The following is a 17500-nucleotide window of genomic DNA, read 5'->3' as shown; positions in this document are numbered from 1 at the left end:
GCACTGCGTGCGTAGGGGAGGGGAGGGGAGGAAGGGAGGGGGAGGGAGGGGAGAGGATTACAATGATGTGTTGAGAAGGACACAATAAGGGGACGAAGAGAGATGGATGATGAGGAAGAGGACGAGATGGAAGGAAGGAGGGGGAGGGAAGGAAGGAATGATGGAGGGAGAAGGAAGGAAGAAGGATTGAGGGAGGAGGAAGGAAGGAAGGAAGGAATGATGGAGGAGGTTGGAAGGAGGGAGGGAAGGAAAGAATGATGAAAGGAGGGAGGGAGGGACGAAGGAGGGGGAACGAAGGAAGGAAAGAATGATGGAGGAGGAAGGAAGGAGGGGAAGAATGATGGAAGGAAGAATGGAAGGAAGGACGGACGAGGAAAAAGGAAAGGAAGGAAAGATGGAAGGAAGGAGGACAAGGAGAGAAGCAAGATGGAGGGGTGAATGATCAACAAAGGAAGGAAGAGGAAGAAAGGATGGAAGGAAGAGGAAGAAAGGATGGAAGGAAGAGGAAGAAAGGGAGGGCGAGGAACGAAGAAAGGAAGGACGGAAGGGAGGAGGAAGAGGGAAGAGCCGAAGAAGGAAGGAAGGAAGGAGGGAGGAAAGAGAAGAGAAGAGGAAGAGGAACATGCACGAAATAGATATAAGAATTTAATCAGAAGGAGGAGGAGGAGGAGGAGGAGGAAGGGAGGAGAAACGAGAAGGAAAGGAAGGAGGGAGGGATTGAGTGAGAGGGAAAGGGAAGGGGCTGGAGGGAGAGAAAAACCGGAAAGGGAGAGATAGATGGAGAGGGGAGGGGAGGGGGAGGAAAGAACTAGAATAAGAGGGGAGGAGAGAGGAAGGGGGGAGGAGGGAGAGTGGGAGGGGAAGGCCTGGAAAAAAGGGAAGGAAAAGGTGAGAGGGAGAGGAGAGGGAGGGGAGGGGAAAGAAGGAGAGGGAGGGGGGAAGAGAGAGAGAGAGAGAGAAGGGGAGGGTACATAGAGGAAAGGAGGAAGGAATGAGAAGAGGGAAGATAGGGAAGGGGAGAAATGAATGAGGGGGGGGGGATGGAAAGGGCAAGAGATGAATGAATGAATGGAGGGGGAGGGGAGGGAAGGGGAGGGGGAGGGGAGGGAAGGGGAGGGGGAGGGGAGGGAAGGGGAGGGGGAGGGGAAAGTGCAAAGGTCAGAAAGTAAATGAGAATGGGGGAGGGGAGGGAGGGGGAGGGGGAGGGGGAGGGGGAGGGGGAGGGAGGTAGAAAAGAAGTGTATGAGAAGAGGGTAGGGGAGGTTATTGTTAAAATGAGAGAGAGAGAGAGAGAGAGAGAGAGAGAGAGAGAGAGAGAGAGAGAGAGGTGGGTGGGGTGAGGCAGGCAGGTAAAGGTGAGGTAGAGGTGAAATGGAAGGGTTCAACTTCGGAGAGGCAGAGACGGGAGGCAGGGAAGGGTGAGGCAGGGAAGGAAGAGACAAGGAAGGGAGAGGCAGGGAAGGGAAAGGCAGGGTGATGCAAGGAGACAGGGAAGAAACACGGAGCAAGGGAGGGGTTAGGCAGGAGGAGGAAAAGGAAGGAAGGGAAGACTGAGGAAGGGTGAGGAAAAGAAGGGAAGGGAAGACTGAGGCAGGGTGAGACGTGGAAGAGCAAGGCAGGGAGAAGAATTTAGGCAGGGATCAGGCAGGAAAAAGTGAGAGTTGCAATTAGGAACGTTTCGGCAGGAAGTAAGGTAGAGTAAGGCAGGGGAAAGGCAGAGGGTAAGGCAGGGAGCGTGTGAGAGGAAATAAAGGAAGATTTTTGCTGGGAATACGGCAGGGAAGGGCAGGGGTGTGGCAGGGTGAGGCAAGGGTGAGGCAGGGGTGTGGCAGGGGTGTGGCAGGGTAAGGCAGGGGGAGGCAGGTAGGCGGGGGTAGAAAGATGCGAACCAGGAAGAGCTCAGGTAGGCATAAATGAGGTACGATAGTGTGTGTGTGTGTGTGTGTGTGTGTGTGTGTGTGTGTGTGTGTGTGTGAGAGAGAGAGAGAGAGAGAGAGAGAGAGAGAGAGAGAGAGAGAGAGAGAATGAGGGGGAAGGCAGGGAAGGTGAGGCAACGGAGGGAAGAGAGAATAAAGATGGAAGGAAGGGAGAAAAGAAAGAATGAAGGAAGGAAGGAAGGAAAATAAGGAAAGAAAGAAGAAGGAGGGAAGGGATGAAAGAAGGATGGAACGGGTGAAGGAAGAAACGAAAAGAAAGAAGGAAGGAAGGGGTGAAAGAAGGAAGGATGGAAGGGGTGAAACAAGGAAGGATGGACGGAAGGAAGGAAGGAAGGAAGGCAAGGCGTGTGATAAGGAAGGCAAGGGTGTGGCAGGGTGAGGCAGGTGCAGGTGAGGAAGAGTGGAAACAAGAATGGCTTAGGCAAGGGTGAGAGGCAGAACAATACGCTAGGTAAAAGGAAGGAAGGCAGGGTGAGGCAGAAAAAGGCAGGGTGAGGAGGGTGAGGCAGAGAGAGAGACACGTTGAGGTAGGGTGAGGCAGGGTCAAGGAGGGGTTGAGTAAGAGGCAGTGCAGGTAGGAAATGAGACCGCTACAGGTGAGGAAGGTAGGGGTGAGGCAGGGCGAAGGAAGTGGTGAGGCAGGTGGAAACTGAGGCAGGAATAGACAGGAATGCAGGGGTGAGGCAGGAAGAGTAAGGATAGCATGGGTAAGGCAGGAGTCAGGCAAGATGAGGGAGGTTGAAAATGAGGCAGGAAAAGAAAGGAATGCAGGGGTGAGGCAGGGTTAGGACAAGGCTGGATCAAGGAAGTGGTTAGGCAGAAAATAAGGCAGGAACAGAAAGGATAGCATGAGAGAGGCAGGGTTAGGCAGGTAGAAAATGAGGCAAGAACAGGTGAGGAATGCAGAGGTGAGGCAGCGATAAATAAGGGAGGTAAGAGTTGGCATGACAAGGTAAGGCAGGAGTGGGGTAGGCACAAGTGGGAAATGCAGGGGTGAGGCAGGGTAAGGTTAAGGAAGACGACGGTGAGGCAGGGTTAAGAAAGGGGTGAGGTAGGTAGGTGAGGTAGGAATGGAATGCGAGGGGTGAGGCAGGGTTTAGGCAGGAGGGAGATAGGTAAAGAAAGAGGTAGGTATAGGTGAGTGAAGCAGGGGTAAGGCAGGGTTAAGTTGTGGAATGCAGAAGTGAGGCAGGGTGAGGCAGAGGTTAGGCAGACACAAGCCACGTCCCTGCTAAATTTACTACGTCTGGTTGACTGCACACACACACACACACACACACACACACACACACACACACACACACAGGTATTCAAACTGGTATGAGTAAGAGTGAATTTTAAACAGAGAGAGAGAGAGAGAGAGAGAGAGAGAGGAAAAATGCCAAGCTGTAATTAATGCATGCACAAGTGTACGTTATGTCTCTCTCTCTCTCTCTCTCTCACACACACACACACACACAATTAACTAACCTCTTTTCACTTCATCTTTTTCCTCTCTCTCTCTCTTCTTTTCCTCCTTCCTTTGTCCTCCTCCATTTCCTCTCCCTCTTTTCTTTTCCTCCTCCCTCCTTTTCCTCAACTTTTTCCTCTCCCAACGTTCCTTTCCTCCTCCTCCTCCTTCCACTTCTTCCTCCTCCTCCTCCTTTCACGTCTTCCTCTTCCTTTCTTGGTTGATGTAATTCAATTAATGTAATTGTACGTTGGGCACATTCTCTCTCTCTCTCTCTCGTATAACTTTCTCAATTCTCTGCCTCAATAAATCTAGCCAGGCCTCTCTCTCTCTCTCTCTAACCCAAAGCAAAGCACTCTCTCCTTCTATTGCAACTTTCTCAACTATCTGGAACTATACATCTAACAAGTTCTCTCTCTCTCTCTCTCTCTCTCTCGTATAACTTTCTCAATTTCCTGCCTCAACAAATCTAACCAGGCCTCTCTCTCTCTCTCTCTCTCACACACACACACACACACACACACACTCCATCAATTTATAACTGTAAATTCTTCCTCTACCTATCCAAACATTCTCCCTCCCTCTCTCTCTCTCACGGCCACTAATCACCACGACAGGCACTATAATAGGTCAATTAAGGTCAATGTCATTAATAATATTCAATGGTTTTGTGGTATTAAATCTACCCCAGTTTAAGCAGGTAAGTCTCTCTCTCTCTCTCTCTCCCTCTCTCTCTCATTTTTTCGTAATTTGCCAGAACATACCCAATCTCTCTCTCTCTCTCTCTCTCTCTCTTCTCTCTCATCATCTATCCATCTATCACTTGTCAAAATATAAACATTCTTAGATTACAGGTTGCTTTCCATCTATCAAATTTATCTATCTTTTTTCTACATAAATCTGACCCACTGCTCTCTCTCTCTCTCTCTCTCTCTCTCTCTCTCTCTCTCAAAATAACAATCTATCATCTTTCGTTCCATCAGTATGAACATGTCTATCAGGCGACCTCTCTCTCTCTCTCTCTCTCTCCCTCCACACTCACCTTCCCTTTCTCTCCTTCTCTCTCTCTCTAATAAGGTATCTGAATACTTTTAATCTATACGCATGGCAGCCTACCTCCTCCGTATGAATCGTGAGACTTTTTGAGGCACGACTTGTCCTTGTAATTCCTTATATAACCCACTCACTCACTCACTCATGCTGACTTATATTCGTCCCTCCCTCCCTCTCTCTCTCAATTAAGCTTGTTCCTTGCAACTCTTGGCTTTCTTTAATCACAACTTTCTCTCACATTTTCCTACTCAACCACTCTCTCTCTCTCTCTCTCTCTCTCTCTCTCACACACACACACACACACACACACACACACACACACACACACACACACAAATTTCCATTTTTTTTTGGTCCATGTCTGTGAACAAGTATCTATATTTGGTGTGTGTGTGTGTGTGTGTGTGTGTGTGTGTGTGTGTGTGTGTGTGTGTGTGTGTGTGTGTGTGTGCTCTACTTCCAAACTTCGCCAGTAAGAATAAATTGTTGGAATAACTCAAACTTAAGTCGGACATTGGAAGGTTTTAAGTGCCTGTCTTTATTCTACGCGTTCTCTCTCTCTCTCTCTCTCTCTCTCTCTCTCTCTCTCACCACAAATACCATCACTTATTTCCCTATCTCTACCACCTTCCTTCCCAATCTCTCTTTCGCATCTCTCTCTCTCCAGCGCTTGTTTCATTTCCACTCTCTCTCACTTCCGCATCTCCTTCCTCCATGTCTTTCTAGTTCCTCCTCCCTTTATTCTCTCTCTTTTTATTTAATTCCTTCGTGCCCTCTCTCGCTCACTTTCTTTATTTTTTACCTCAGTATTTTCTCTACTGCATTATCTTTCTTTCTTCTCTCTTTATCCATCTGCTTTCTTTACTCTTATCTGTCTTTTTCCTTCTCCTACTCTTGCTCTCTCTCTCTCTCTCTCTCTCTCTCTCTCACCTTCTTTCTTTTCCTCTGATATCTGTTACTCTCTCTCTCTCTCCTGTCACTCACTCCCTTCCTATTTCCTCCTGTCTTTCAGGTTCTGCTCTCCCTCCCCCCCTTTTCTCTCCCTTCCTCCATCCCTCCTTCCTTCATTTCACCTCCCCTCTCCTTCATTCCTTCCCTCCCTCCCTCCCCCTCTCCTTCATTCCTTCCCTCCCTTCCTCCTTTCCTTCCCTCCCTCCCTCCCCTCTCCTTCATTCCTTCCCTCCCTCCCTCCCCTCTCCTTCATTCCTTCCCTCCCTTCCTCCCCTCTCCTTCATTCCTTCCCTCCAATTCACTTCCTTCACCTCTACTTCAAGTCCCACACCCTTTCCTCATCTCCTTAATTCAGTCTCCCTCCCTCTCTCTCTCTCCCTCCCTCCCTAAACGGAGTCCCTTTTCCTGCTCCACTTGACTGCATTTCCCCCTTCCCTCCTCCCCCCTCCTCTCTCTCACCCCTACCCCCTCCTCTTCCTCTTCCCTCCCCCCCATCTTCACTCTCTCCTTCTCTCCTCCCCCTCCCCACACTCCTACCTATCACCCCAAGGTATTTCCTCCCCCCTCCCTCCCTCCTCCCCATCCCCTCCCTAACCCCCCATCTTCATTCTCTCCACTAACCAACACCCCCCCCATCCTGTTTCTCTCTCTCTCCCCTTCCCCCTCCTCTACCCAGACTGTCCTCTCTCTCTCTCCCCCTCCCTCCCTCCCTCTCCCTCCCCTCCTCTCTCTCTTCTTACATTTCTTTCATTCACCGTCTCTCTCTCTCTCTCTCTCTCTCTCTCTCTCTTGCACACACACACACACACACACACACACACACACACACACACACACACACACACCCTGAAGTCAGAACGATGTAACCCAGTCCTCTCTCTCTCTCTCTCTTTCTCTCTCAACCACTACCCGCCCCTCTTACACACTCTTGCTTTCCCTGATCGTGTTCCTCTCTCTCTCTCTCTCTCTCTTCCTGCCTTTAATTTCCTGTTTTCTCTTCCTATCTTTATTTCTCACATTATTTTCTTGACTTCCTTCTTCGGTGTCTGCCTTTCTCTAAAATCCTTTATTTCAAGCTTCCTTTCCCTTACTCTCTCTTTATAACTATCTTTAATATCTCACTTATTGCCTTTATTCTAGCCTGGCTTAGGTCACTCATCTCCCTCTCTCTCTCTCTCCTCTCTCTCGTTATCTATCTGTCTATCTCTAATTTCTGCCTCTGCCTTCTCTTTTCCTTCTGCTCTCTTTCTCTCATTTCTCTCTCTCAAATATCTTTCTTTTTTTTCCTGTCTTCTCTCCCTCTTCTGTCTGCTTTCTCATTCCTTCACTTCTCCTATCGCTTTCTCTTCTCTTTCTTCCACCTTCTCTCTCTCTCTCTCTCTCTCACCCTTCTAAAATCTTCTCTCCCCTCTTCCTTTGTGTTTCTCGCCTTCCTTGATGTATCTTCTCTTCCCCTTCTTCTTTCCTCTTCATAATCACCATCTTCCTCCTCCTCCTCCCAATTCCCCCTCCTCCTCCTCCTCCTCTCAGCTTCCTCTTCTTCCTCCTCCTCCTCTCAGCTTCCTCTTCTTCCTCCTCCTCCTCTCAGCTTCCTCTTCTTCTTCCTCCTCCTCTCAGCTTCCTCTTCTTCTTCCTCCTCCTCTCAGCTTCCTCTTCCTCCTCCTCCTCCTCTCAGCTTCCTCTTCCTCCTCCTCCTCCTCTCAGCTTCCTCTTCTTCTTCCTCCTCCTCTCAGCTTCCTCTTCTTCTTCCTCCTCCTCCTCTCAGCTTCCTCTTCTTCCTCCTCCTCTTCCTCTTCCCTCCTCCTTCCTTCTTCACCTACTTACTCTTCCATCTTCCTCCTCCTCCTCCTCCTCCAAGGTGTCTCTTTAATCATCTCTTTCCTCCCACTTTCTCTTAATTTAATCTCCTCCTCCTCCCTTCTTCATCTCCTCCTCCTCCTCTTCCCTTCTTCATCTCCTCCTCCTCCTCTTCCCTTCTTCATCTCCTCCTCCTCCTCTTCCCTTCTTCATCTCCTCCTCCTCCTCTTCCCTTCTTCATCTCCCCCCTCCTCCTCTTCCCTTCTTCATCTCCTCCTCCTCCTCCTCCCTTCTTCATCTCCTCCTCCTCCTCTTCCCTTCTTCATCTCCCCCCTCCTCCTCTTCCTTTCCTCATCTCCTCTTCCCTTCTTTACCTCCTCCTCTTCCTTCTTCCTCCTCCTCTTCACTGTGTCAATTTAACCCTCTCTATCTTTGGAACTCCTCTTTATGTAACTCTCTCCTCCTCTCTTCCTTCTTCCCCTCCTCTTCCCTTCCTCCTCCTCTCTTTCTTCTTCCCCTCCTCCTCCTCTCTTCCTTCTTCCCCTCCTCTTCCCTTCCTCCTCCTCTCTTCCTTCTTCCCCTCCTCTTCCCTTCCTCCTCCTCTCTTCCTTCTTCCCCTCCTCCTCCTCTCTTCCTTCTTCCCCTCCTCTTCCCTTCCTCCTCCTCTCTTCCTTCTTCCCCTCCTCTTCCCTTCCTCCTCCTCCTCCTCGTTGTTGTTGTTCTTGCTGAGTTTTTTTTTTCATTTCTTTATCAGTGTTTTTCTTGCTCCTTATCGAGACATCAATCCAAACATAAATATATTCATACTCTAACACACACACACACACACACACACACACACACACACACACACACACGCACCTCCACGTATATTTACACATACACTTCCACGTATATTTACTTTACAAACACACACACACACACACACACACACACACACACACACACTTCCTCGTATATATACTTTACACAAACACACACACACTCCACGTATACTTGCATTACACACACACACCTCCACGTATACTTGCTTTACACACACACACACGCACGCACAAACACACACACACACACACACACACACACACATCACAAACACAAATATGCTGCATCATTCTTTCCTTGCTTCCATGTCTCTGACCTCTACTCTCTCTCTCTCTCTCAATCCACACCTCTCCCTCCCTTCCTTCCTCCCTACTTTCCATCCCTCCCCACATCTCCTCCCCTTTACCTCCCCCCCTTCTCTTCCACTCCCCTTCCCTCCTCCTCCCTCTCCCTTTCTTCCTCCTCTTCTCTCCTACTTTCGCCAGCTTCTGTCTCTACATACTCTCTCCTGACTTTCTCCACCCTTTCTCTCTTCCCTTCCCCCCCCCTCTCTCTCCCTCTCCTCCTCATTTCTCCCTACCCCTTTCCCACTCACTCTCCTTCTCTCCCTGTCTCCTTCCCTCCTCCCCCAACCTCCCTCCCTACCCCCTTCTTACTCACTCCCTCCCTTCCCACCCCTCACCCCACCTTCCTCCCTCCTCCCTCTCTCTCACTCTACACAGTCCATTAGCAAACTCGTGTAGAGAGGTGACAAAGTGAGAAAAAAGAGAGAGAGAAAGAAAAAAAGCTAGTTTCAATTTCTCACAATCCACCCCACACACGCATTCCATTCAACCACTGACAATACATAGTTAAGGAGAAACTGGGTACATTGCGGCACATGTGGGTATATTTGGGTAGATCTGAAGGGGTAGATGAGTAGATTGAGATAGATAGTGTATGTCGATTGATAGATAGATACATAATAGGCTGAGAAGGGTACAGGAAAAATCACACACACACACGCACACACACACAGAAAAAATATCACACACACACACGATACGGAAACATGTAGATACAATCGATGGAGAGAGAGAGAGAGAGAGAGAGAGAGAGAGAGAGAGAGAGAGCCCTGACATCACCTCTTCTTAGATCTGGGGGGGGGGGAGAAGACATTTGGCAACTCTCTTCAATGAAAAAATAATGTTACAGGTATAATGACCTGTATTATTATTATTATTATTATTATTATTACTACTTTGGGAATAGCAGTAATAGCGGTGGTGGTGGTAGTAATAATAGTTGTTGCTGTTTATAGTAGTAGTAGTAGTAGTAGTAGTAGTAGAAGTAGTAGTAGTAGTAGTAGTAGTAGTAGTAGTGGTGGTGGTAGTAGTAGTAGTAGCATTAGTAGTAGTAGTAGTAGCATTAGTAGTAGTAGTAGTAGTAGTAGTAGTAGAAGTAGTAGTAGTAGTAGTAGTAGTAGTAGTAGCTGTAGTTGCAGTAGTAGTAGTAGTAGTAGTAGTAGTAGTACTCGTAGCAGTAGTAATAGTAACTGTAGTAGTAGTAGTAGTAGTAGTAGTAATGTTATTGTTACTACTATTATCACCATCAACATCATCCCTAAATATACCACAACAAAGAACTGTAATAACTCAACATTAGACATGATAAAAAAAAAAAAAAAAAAATCATGACACTAGCAAGGCCGCCTATAAAAATCCATGGTAAGAGAAATAAAGTATAAGAGGAAGGACGCGAGTTCGATCCTAAATATTGCAGAAAAAAAAAATGCATCTGAGGACCTTCGCGTCGGTTAAAGAAGCTCCCTAACACCATTTCCAAAGCGATTTGTTTCGTCTATTACGCCTTACTATCCTCTGTTCCATAAATCCTTTCCCTAACACCTTTTCCCAAGCGATTTATTTCGTCTAATACACCTTACTATCCTTTGTTCCACAAATCCTTTCCCCTAACACCCTTTCCTAAGCGATTTATTTCGTCTATTACACCTTACTATCCTCTGTTCCATAGATCCTTTCCCTAACACCTTTTCCTAAGCCATTTATTTCGTCTATTACACCTTACGATCCTTTGATCCATAAATCCTTCCAATATCGCCATACTCTCCATACATAACGTACAAAAGGATATTAACCAGCCACATGCTAAAATAAATCGCTAAGGAAGAGGTGTTAGGGAACAGGAGGAGGAGGAGGAGGAGGAGGAGGAGGAGGAGGAGGAGGAGGATGTGGAGGAGGAGTAGGAGGAAGAGGAGATGATATACAATAATTAAATATATACTAAGTTACCGTATTACGAAGATGAACAACAGGAAGATGATGATAATGAAGAAGAAAAAGAACAGGAAGAACAGCAAATAAACAAAAGAACAACAAATCATCTCCCAAGGCACTCAATGCACACACACGCACACACACACACACACACACACACACACACACACAACACCTTCCCAAAATAGGTAAGAAATTCATACACACACACACACACACACACACACACACACACACACACACACACAAAACACCTTCCCAAAATAGGTAAGAAATTCACACACACACACAACCCTCCCAAAATAAATAGCAAAAAATGCACACACACACACACACACACACACACACACAACAGTTTCACCCCGTAACACACTTAAAATCTGTTCATGAGAAAAAAAAAAAAAAAAGCAGACAGGACCGCAGACAGGCAGCCAAGACAGGTAGGCAGCCCTTAGGCAGACTTGAATATAGGTCAGGCAGGGCAGGGGTGAGGCAGGGGAGTGGTGAGGTAGGCAAGGGTGAGGCAGGGCATGGGGGAAAGGCAGGTGGGGTGAGTAGGCAGATGTGGAGAGAGAGAGAGAGAGAGAGAGAGAGAGAGAGAGAGAAATTAACACTTTACCTTTACAGCAACACAGGACTGAAGAGATGCAATGCATACCTGAAAGACAAAGGAAAGAATTAATTACACGAGACACCTGCGTGTGTGTGTGTGTGTGTGTGAGAGAGAGAGAGAGAGAGAGAGAGAGAGAGAGAGAGAGAGAGAGAGAGAGAGTGAGTCAGGTAGTCTGGAGAGATAATTGAAACAAATACCTATTCACCTACGATGTTACGATTGACAGATATCCCGAGAGAGAGAGAGAGAGAGAGAGAGAGAGAGAGAGAGAGAGAGAGAGAGAGAGAGAGAGAGAATTATGAAGACAGGCAAGAGACATAATGATTAAGTAGACACATTAAGGAAACACATAGGCAGACATACAAAGCAGAAAGGAGGATGAAAGAAAGGTGAGACAGAAAGGAGGGGAAAGAGAAAGGGGTTAGACAGAAAGGGGGGGAAAGAGAAAGGGGTTAGACAGACAGGAGGGGAAAGAGAAAGGGATGAGACAGGACGGGGAAAGGGTAGACAGAAAGGTGCATAGATAGCCATTTGGAGGAGGGGTACAGACGGAGTAGATGGGTTTGGTAGAGAGAGAGAGAGAGAGAGAGAGAGAGAGAGAGAGAGAGAGAGAGAGAGAATGGAAGCTAGAATATGTGATGTAAGTTCTGCAAAAAGACAGAGGAAGAGAGACGAGGTTAAAAGAAAAGCAAGAAAAAAAGACAGGGATAGACAAAGGCAAGACTCAGAGAGAGAGAGAGAGAGAGAGAGAGAGAGAGAGAGAGAGAATTAAACAGATCAAGGGGAGGAGGCAGACAGAAGATAGCAATTAAGGGCACAAGGGTATGGCAACACCGATGACGTCACAGCAAAACATCAAAAGTGCCAGATGTCGCCAGCCCACCGTGACGAATTACAGGGCATTCTTCACTACCTCCTTTCTGTTTTTTTACGCTGTTTCCTCCTGTCATCTGAGTTAAATAGCTCCTTTACTGTGTCTTGGATCCGTCAAATTTAATCTCTTACAGCTGGGGTCAAGAGTTTTGTAATTAAAGGTCACATGCTTCAAATTTAAAAGGTGGAAAGCGCGTCTAATTTTTGAAAACACCTTGGCTTTGGGAACACCTGTGGTTATTAGATAGGGTTAGCCTGCATCCCATATCCAGAGTGCAGACAGCAGCTTTATAGGGAGGAAAAACTTAGTGAAGGAGCATTGTGGTGTGGATGTGCTAGAAAGTGTTAGGAGAAATACACTGAGGTGGTCTGGCCATGTGGAGAGGAAGGAGAAAGACTAATGAGAAGTTTATATGAGTGAGGTGGAGGGGAGGAGAGGGAGGAGGAGACCGCAGATGAGATGGAGGGATGGAGAGGAGAGGTATATATGAGAGGGGGTGTGCGAACTGGGGGGAGGGCAGAGTAATGGCAAGGGACAGGGTGACAAGGAGGCGAATTGTTTGTGGCCACCCCTTACGGGATAAAGGCGTCTGGCAAGAGATAGACTGAAATTACAACCAATAAGCCCGCATTCTCGTCGGTTAAGGAAGCTCCCTAACACCTTCTCCTAAGCGACTTATTATACTATATCCTACTCTTCTGCGTTAAATAATGTACGAAGGGATATTAACCAGCCATATCCAAAAATACACTGCTGGCTTCATAAACCGAGGAGGGGTGCCACAGATGAGAGAGAGAGAGAGAGAGAGAGAGAGAGAGAGAGAGAGAGAGAGAGAGAGAGAGAGAGAGAGAAGAGAGAAGAGATGCACCAGAGATTTTTCTAAGCTAAGGTATAACGGAATGCGTTTGTGTGTGTGTGTGTGTGTGTGTGTGTGTGTGTGTGTGTGTGTGTGTGTGTGTGTGTGTGAGAGAGAGAGAGAGAGATTAATATCAAAAGTAATAGTTTGATCAAGTACCGGGTCTTCTTTTTGTCCGATTTCTTTGATACGACTGGTGATGGCTCCACTTTCACACACACACAAAAACCCATAAGCCTACGTAAACCACACACACACACACACACACACACACACACACACCTGCGGGTAACACTGACAACTGCTATGACCGTCAGAGAAACTACAAATCACAGTATAAGGAAAAATCACACACACACACACACACACACACACACACACACACACACACACACACACACACACACCTGCGGGCAAAACACACACACAACATTCACACAATTCCGCACATAGACACTAAAACTACTTACATAAACAAATCCACATACATACACACATTCACACACACACACACACGCACATAAACACTGAAACTACACACACACACACACACACACCATTCACACAATTCCGCACACAGACACTGAAACTACTTACACAAAACAAATCAACATACATACACACATTCACACACACACACACACACACACACACAGAAGCTACACACACACACACACACACACACACACACACACACACACACACACACACACAAGAAAAAAGGGACAGGGAATAAGTAAAAACAAACAATTCAATCAACTCCATTTCCTGTCAGCTTAGTCACGTCTTTATATAAAAAAAAAAAAAAGCAGTGAGAGAGAGAGAGAGAGAGAGAGAGAGAGAGAGAGAGAGAATGAAAAAGTCACGGTTCCTCTTAAAACTAATAATATACTTCAAAGATGATGATGATGATGATAGGGGTGAAGATGATAATGATGATAACGATGATACCGGAAAGATGATGATGATGACGACGACGATGATAATGATGAGGGAAGATGAAGATAATGATGATGACGACGACGATGATAATGATGATGATGGTAATGATGATGACTGGGGGATGAGAAAGAGAGAGGAACTAGTTTTTGTTGCGCGTGGGGTCGTTAATATGGCAACAGTTAGTATCATGCCGCACAGCCTGATCTCATTTTCAATTCTATTATTTTCTTCCCCCTCATTCGTCCTAAATTTAATCTGATTCTACCCACTACCTTCATCTCATTCTCAATTTTATTCACCATTCAATCTACCCCCTGAAAAATCTACTTATAACCAAAAAAAATTAATAAAAAGTGAAATTGGATGATAAGGTTTCAAAAAATATTAAATATGACAAATATAATATCATGATTCCTATTTTTTTCTCATTTTATAACTTACATATTAATTTCGCTCTTGTTAACTTCTGAAAATTTTACTCAGCCTCACAGAAAAGTATCGAGAAGAAAATAAACAATTCTCAAACAGTTTCTTAAATACGATAATGTAGTACAGGGTTAGCATATATTCTCAAATTTATCAGCGTCTACTTTCTCTTAAATTTATGTCTTCTGTTGAAAGGTGGTGGTGATCATTATCCACTCACTTGATGTAGTGCTGCCTACTTCTTCCTTCACCTTTATCATTCTTTTTCTGTCTCCCCTCCTCTCTTCCTATTTCTCACAATCATCCACTCACTTGATGTAGTGTTGCCTACTTCTTCCATCACCTTTATCATTCTCTTTCTGTTTCCCTTCCTCTCTTCCTATTTCTCACAATCATCCACTCACTTGATGTAGTGCTGCCTACTATCCTTCACCTATCTCATTCTTTTTCTGTCTCCCCTCCGCTCTTCCTATTTCCCACCATCATCTACTCACTTGATGTAGTGGTGCCTACTTTTTCCTTCACCTTTATCATTCTTTTTCTGTGTCGTCCTCCTCTCTTTCTATTTCTTCCATCTCTCCTGTCAGTCTTTATTCCTCTTCTTTCCTTTTCAAATGGTTTTACATTGAATAACACGCCTAAAGATATCTGGTAAGCTAGCAAACTATTTACAGCTCTGGGTGGCAGCTATATCACCAACCCAAACGTGTTCCCTACGTGTCAACAAGAAGGCTGGCAGAGGGTTAGTGCCCCTCCCCGTAAAACAACTAACTCAAACGGCCACCCCTTAAGGGATTATGGCGTCTGGCTATAGATAGATAAATACTGTATATAGTTGTTAACATTTTTTTTTTTTTACCTTATCTACCTATCAAAATTTATCAATCTTTATATAGTCAGCTGCCTTAATCCCGTTAGGGGTGGCCACAAACAAGTCGCCTCCATGTCGCCCTGTCCATTTCGCTGCCCTCCCCCCAGCTCACACATCCCTATCTCATATACCTCTCCACTCGATCCCTCCATCTCATCCTCGGCCTTCCCCCTAACTTCCCCCACCACCTCACTAACTTCACCTACCTATCAAAATCAAAGCAACTCAGCCAGGTAGATTCAAAGTAGGTGAAATTATAGGGTTGATGATGAGGGCCGGCATCCATCTTTATCTCGAGGTGAAAGATGATGATGGGAGGGGGAAGGGAGAGGAAGAAGGATCTAGTTTTTGCTGCGAGCGCGGTTGGCGGTGTGAGTTATGCGGCGCGCTTATAACTCTGTCACATCCGCCCGCGATCTTAGTACCCATATCTATCCATCTATTTCTCTATCTATTTTCATCCATCTATCCACCTATATGCTTCTATCTTCCTATCTAATCATCCATCTATCTATTCATGCACATAAAAAGGGAGCAGCACATACATGAGAGAGAGAGAGAGAGAGAGAGAGAGAGAGAGAGGGGGGGGGGAACCAGACAATGAAGCTTACGGCTCAAAACAAAGTAATGAGAGAGAGAGAGAGAGAGAGAGAGAGAGAGAGAGAGAGAGAGAGAGAGAGAGAGAGAGAGAGAGAGAAGCTGCAGACAAAGAAGAGCTTACGGTCTAAACAAGGTGATCAGGCGTAAAGATCCGTAAAAACCCACTTAAGCACAAGGATAAGAAAAGGATAGCACCGTAGTAGAAGGCTGTCCACAATGCACAATAAATTCCATGCATACTAGAGAGAGAGAGAAAGAAAGAGAGAGAGAGAGAGGGGGGGTACAGATGGATAGGCAGATAAAGATAAATACAGGGGAAGAGATAGATAGATAGACAGATAGATAGAGACAGGTGGTAAGAATAGTAGATATAGATAGGTAGATAGAGAGAGAGGGGAGGAAGAGATATAGATAGATAGATATAGACAGACAGAGACAGGGAGGAGGAAAAGATTGACAGACAGATGTACAGACAGAGAGTGAGAGAAAGACCAGATAGGTTGAGGGGGAGGAGACAGACAGACAGACAGACAGATGGACAGGTAAATAAAACCATCTAACAGTAACAAAATTAATAAAAAGGGCGTCATTTATCGAGACAAATTTTTACAAGGCCTTATTACATTATTTTCTTCTTCATAGGCCTACAGGGTAAAGAGCACAGGTGTCATAATTAATTTTTTGGCAGGTAAGAATAAATGTTTACCTGGGAGCGTGGGTGTAATTAGATAAGGGGTCACCTGAGAGAGAGAGAGAGAGAGAGAGAGAGAGAGAGAGAGAGAGAGAGAGACGTACGATGAAACAGTAAGGTCGAACGCAGAAAAAGGCGTAACCAACTCACACGTATTATTTCAGGCAGCGACGGAAAACAGGATTGGGTTGACCTTGCGTGTGCGTGTGTGTGTGTGTGTGTGTGTGTGTGTGTGTGTGAGAGAGAGAGAGAGAGAGAGAGAGAGAGAGAGAGAGAGAGAGAGTCCTCATGCAAACAATGATGACACACAGAACAATAGGAAGATAAGGAAGCAACGAAGAACTGTGATGATGATGATGATGATGAGGATAATGAAGATGATGATGATGACAATAATAATGAAGATGATGATGATAATGATGATGATGATAATGAAGATGTTGATAATGAAGGTGATGATAATGATAATGATGACAAAGTTACACAAACACACATATACAGAAGAAGAGGGGGAGACGAAAGAGCGACAGAGAAAGCAGAAACGAAAATAAAGAAAGAAATACAATTGAAGATTAACATAAGAATAGACGAAGGAAGAAGAGAGAGAGAGAGAGAGAGAGAGAGAGGAGGAGAAAAATTTACTGAACCCAAAATACACACACACAAAAAAAGAAAGTGGATGAATGAAAAAAAAAAAAAGAGAATAAATCAGAGCAAGAATACGAGGGGAATCAAATATTTAAGAGGCATTGGAAATAAAGGAGAAGGAAGGGGAAAATAATCACATGACCAAAACAAAGGAAATATAAGAGTAATAAGAAAAGAAAAGGAAAAGCATGAAGACAATTAGGACAAGGTAATCATATACATCCATAAAACAAACACACACACACACACACACACACACACCGTTACCTTTATGCCTTTACAATATTCACAGTTACACACACACACACACACCGTTACCTTTATGCCTTTACAATATTCACAGTTACACACACACACACACACACACACACCGTTACCTTTATGCCTTTACAATATTCACAGTTACACACACACACACACACACACACACACACACACACCGTTACCTTTATGCCTTTACAATATTCAGTCACACACACACACACACACACACACACACACACACACACACACACACCGTTACCTTTATACCTTTACAATATTCACAGTCACACACACACACACAGACACACACGAGTACAGGCAGACAAGGAAGAAAAACAAAGATGATGACAGAGATGCACAGGAGGAAGAAAGAACCAAGACAAATCACTTTTCTTGAACCATTAGGAAGGGAAAGACACAAAGAAG

General features: G+C 45.5%; 1 protein-coding gene across 1 annotated transcript in view; it reads right to left on the bottom strand.

The window, feature by feature from the left end:
• Positions 1-17500, bottom strand: part of LOC145401728 (uncharacterized) — a 346623-nt gene that overhangs the window by 307932 nt on the left and 21191 nt on the right. The gene's annotated exons all lie outside the window — the stretch shown is intronic.

The sequence above is a fragment of the Coenobita brevimanus genome, chromosome 56, assembly GCF_032717465.1.
Source record: "Coenobita brevimanus isolate Jiangsu-jjx chromosome 56, ASM3271746v2, whole genome shotgun sequence".
In the NCBI taxonomy this organism is placed as follows: domain Eukaryota; kingdom Metazoa; phylum Arthropoda; class Malacostraca; order Decapoda; family Coenobitidae; genus Coenobita; species Coenobita brevimanus.
The sequence above is the reverse complement of the archived record's forward strand: the minus strand, read 5'-3'. Positions and strand labels throughout refer to the sequence as shown.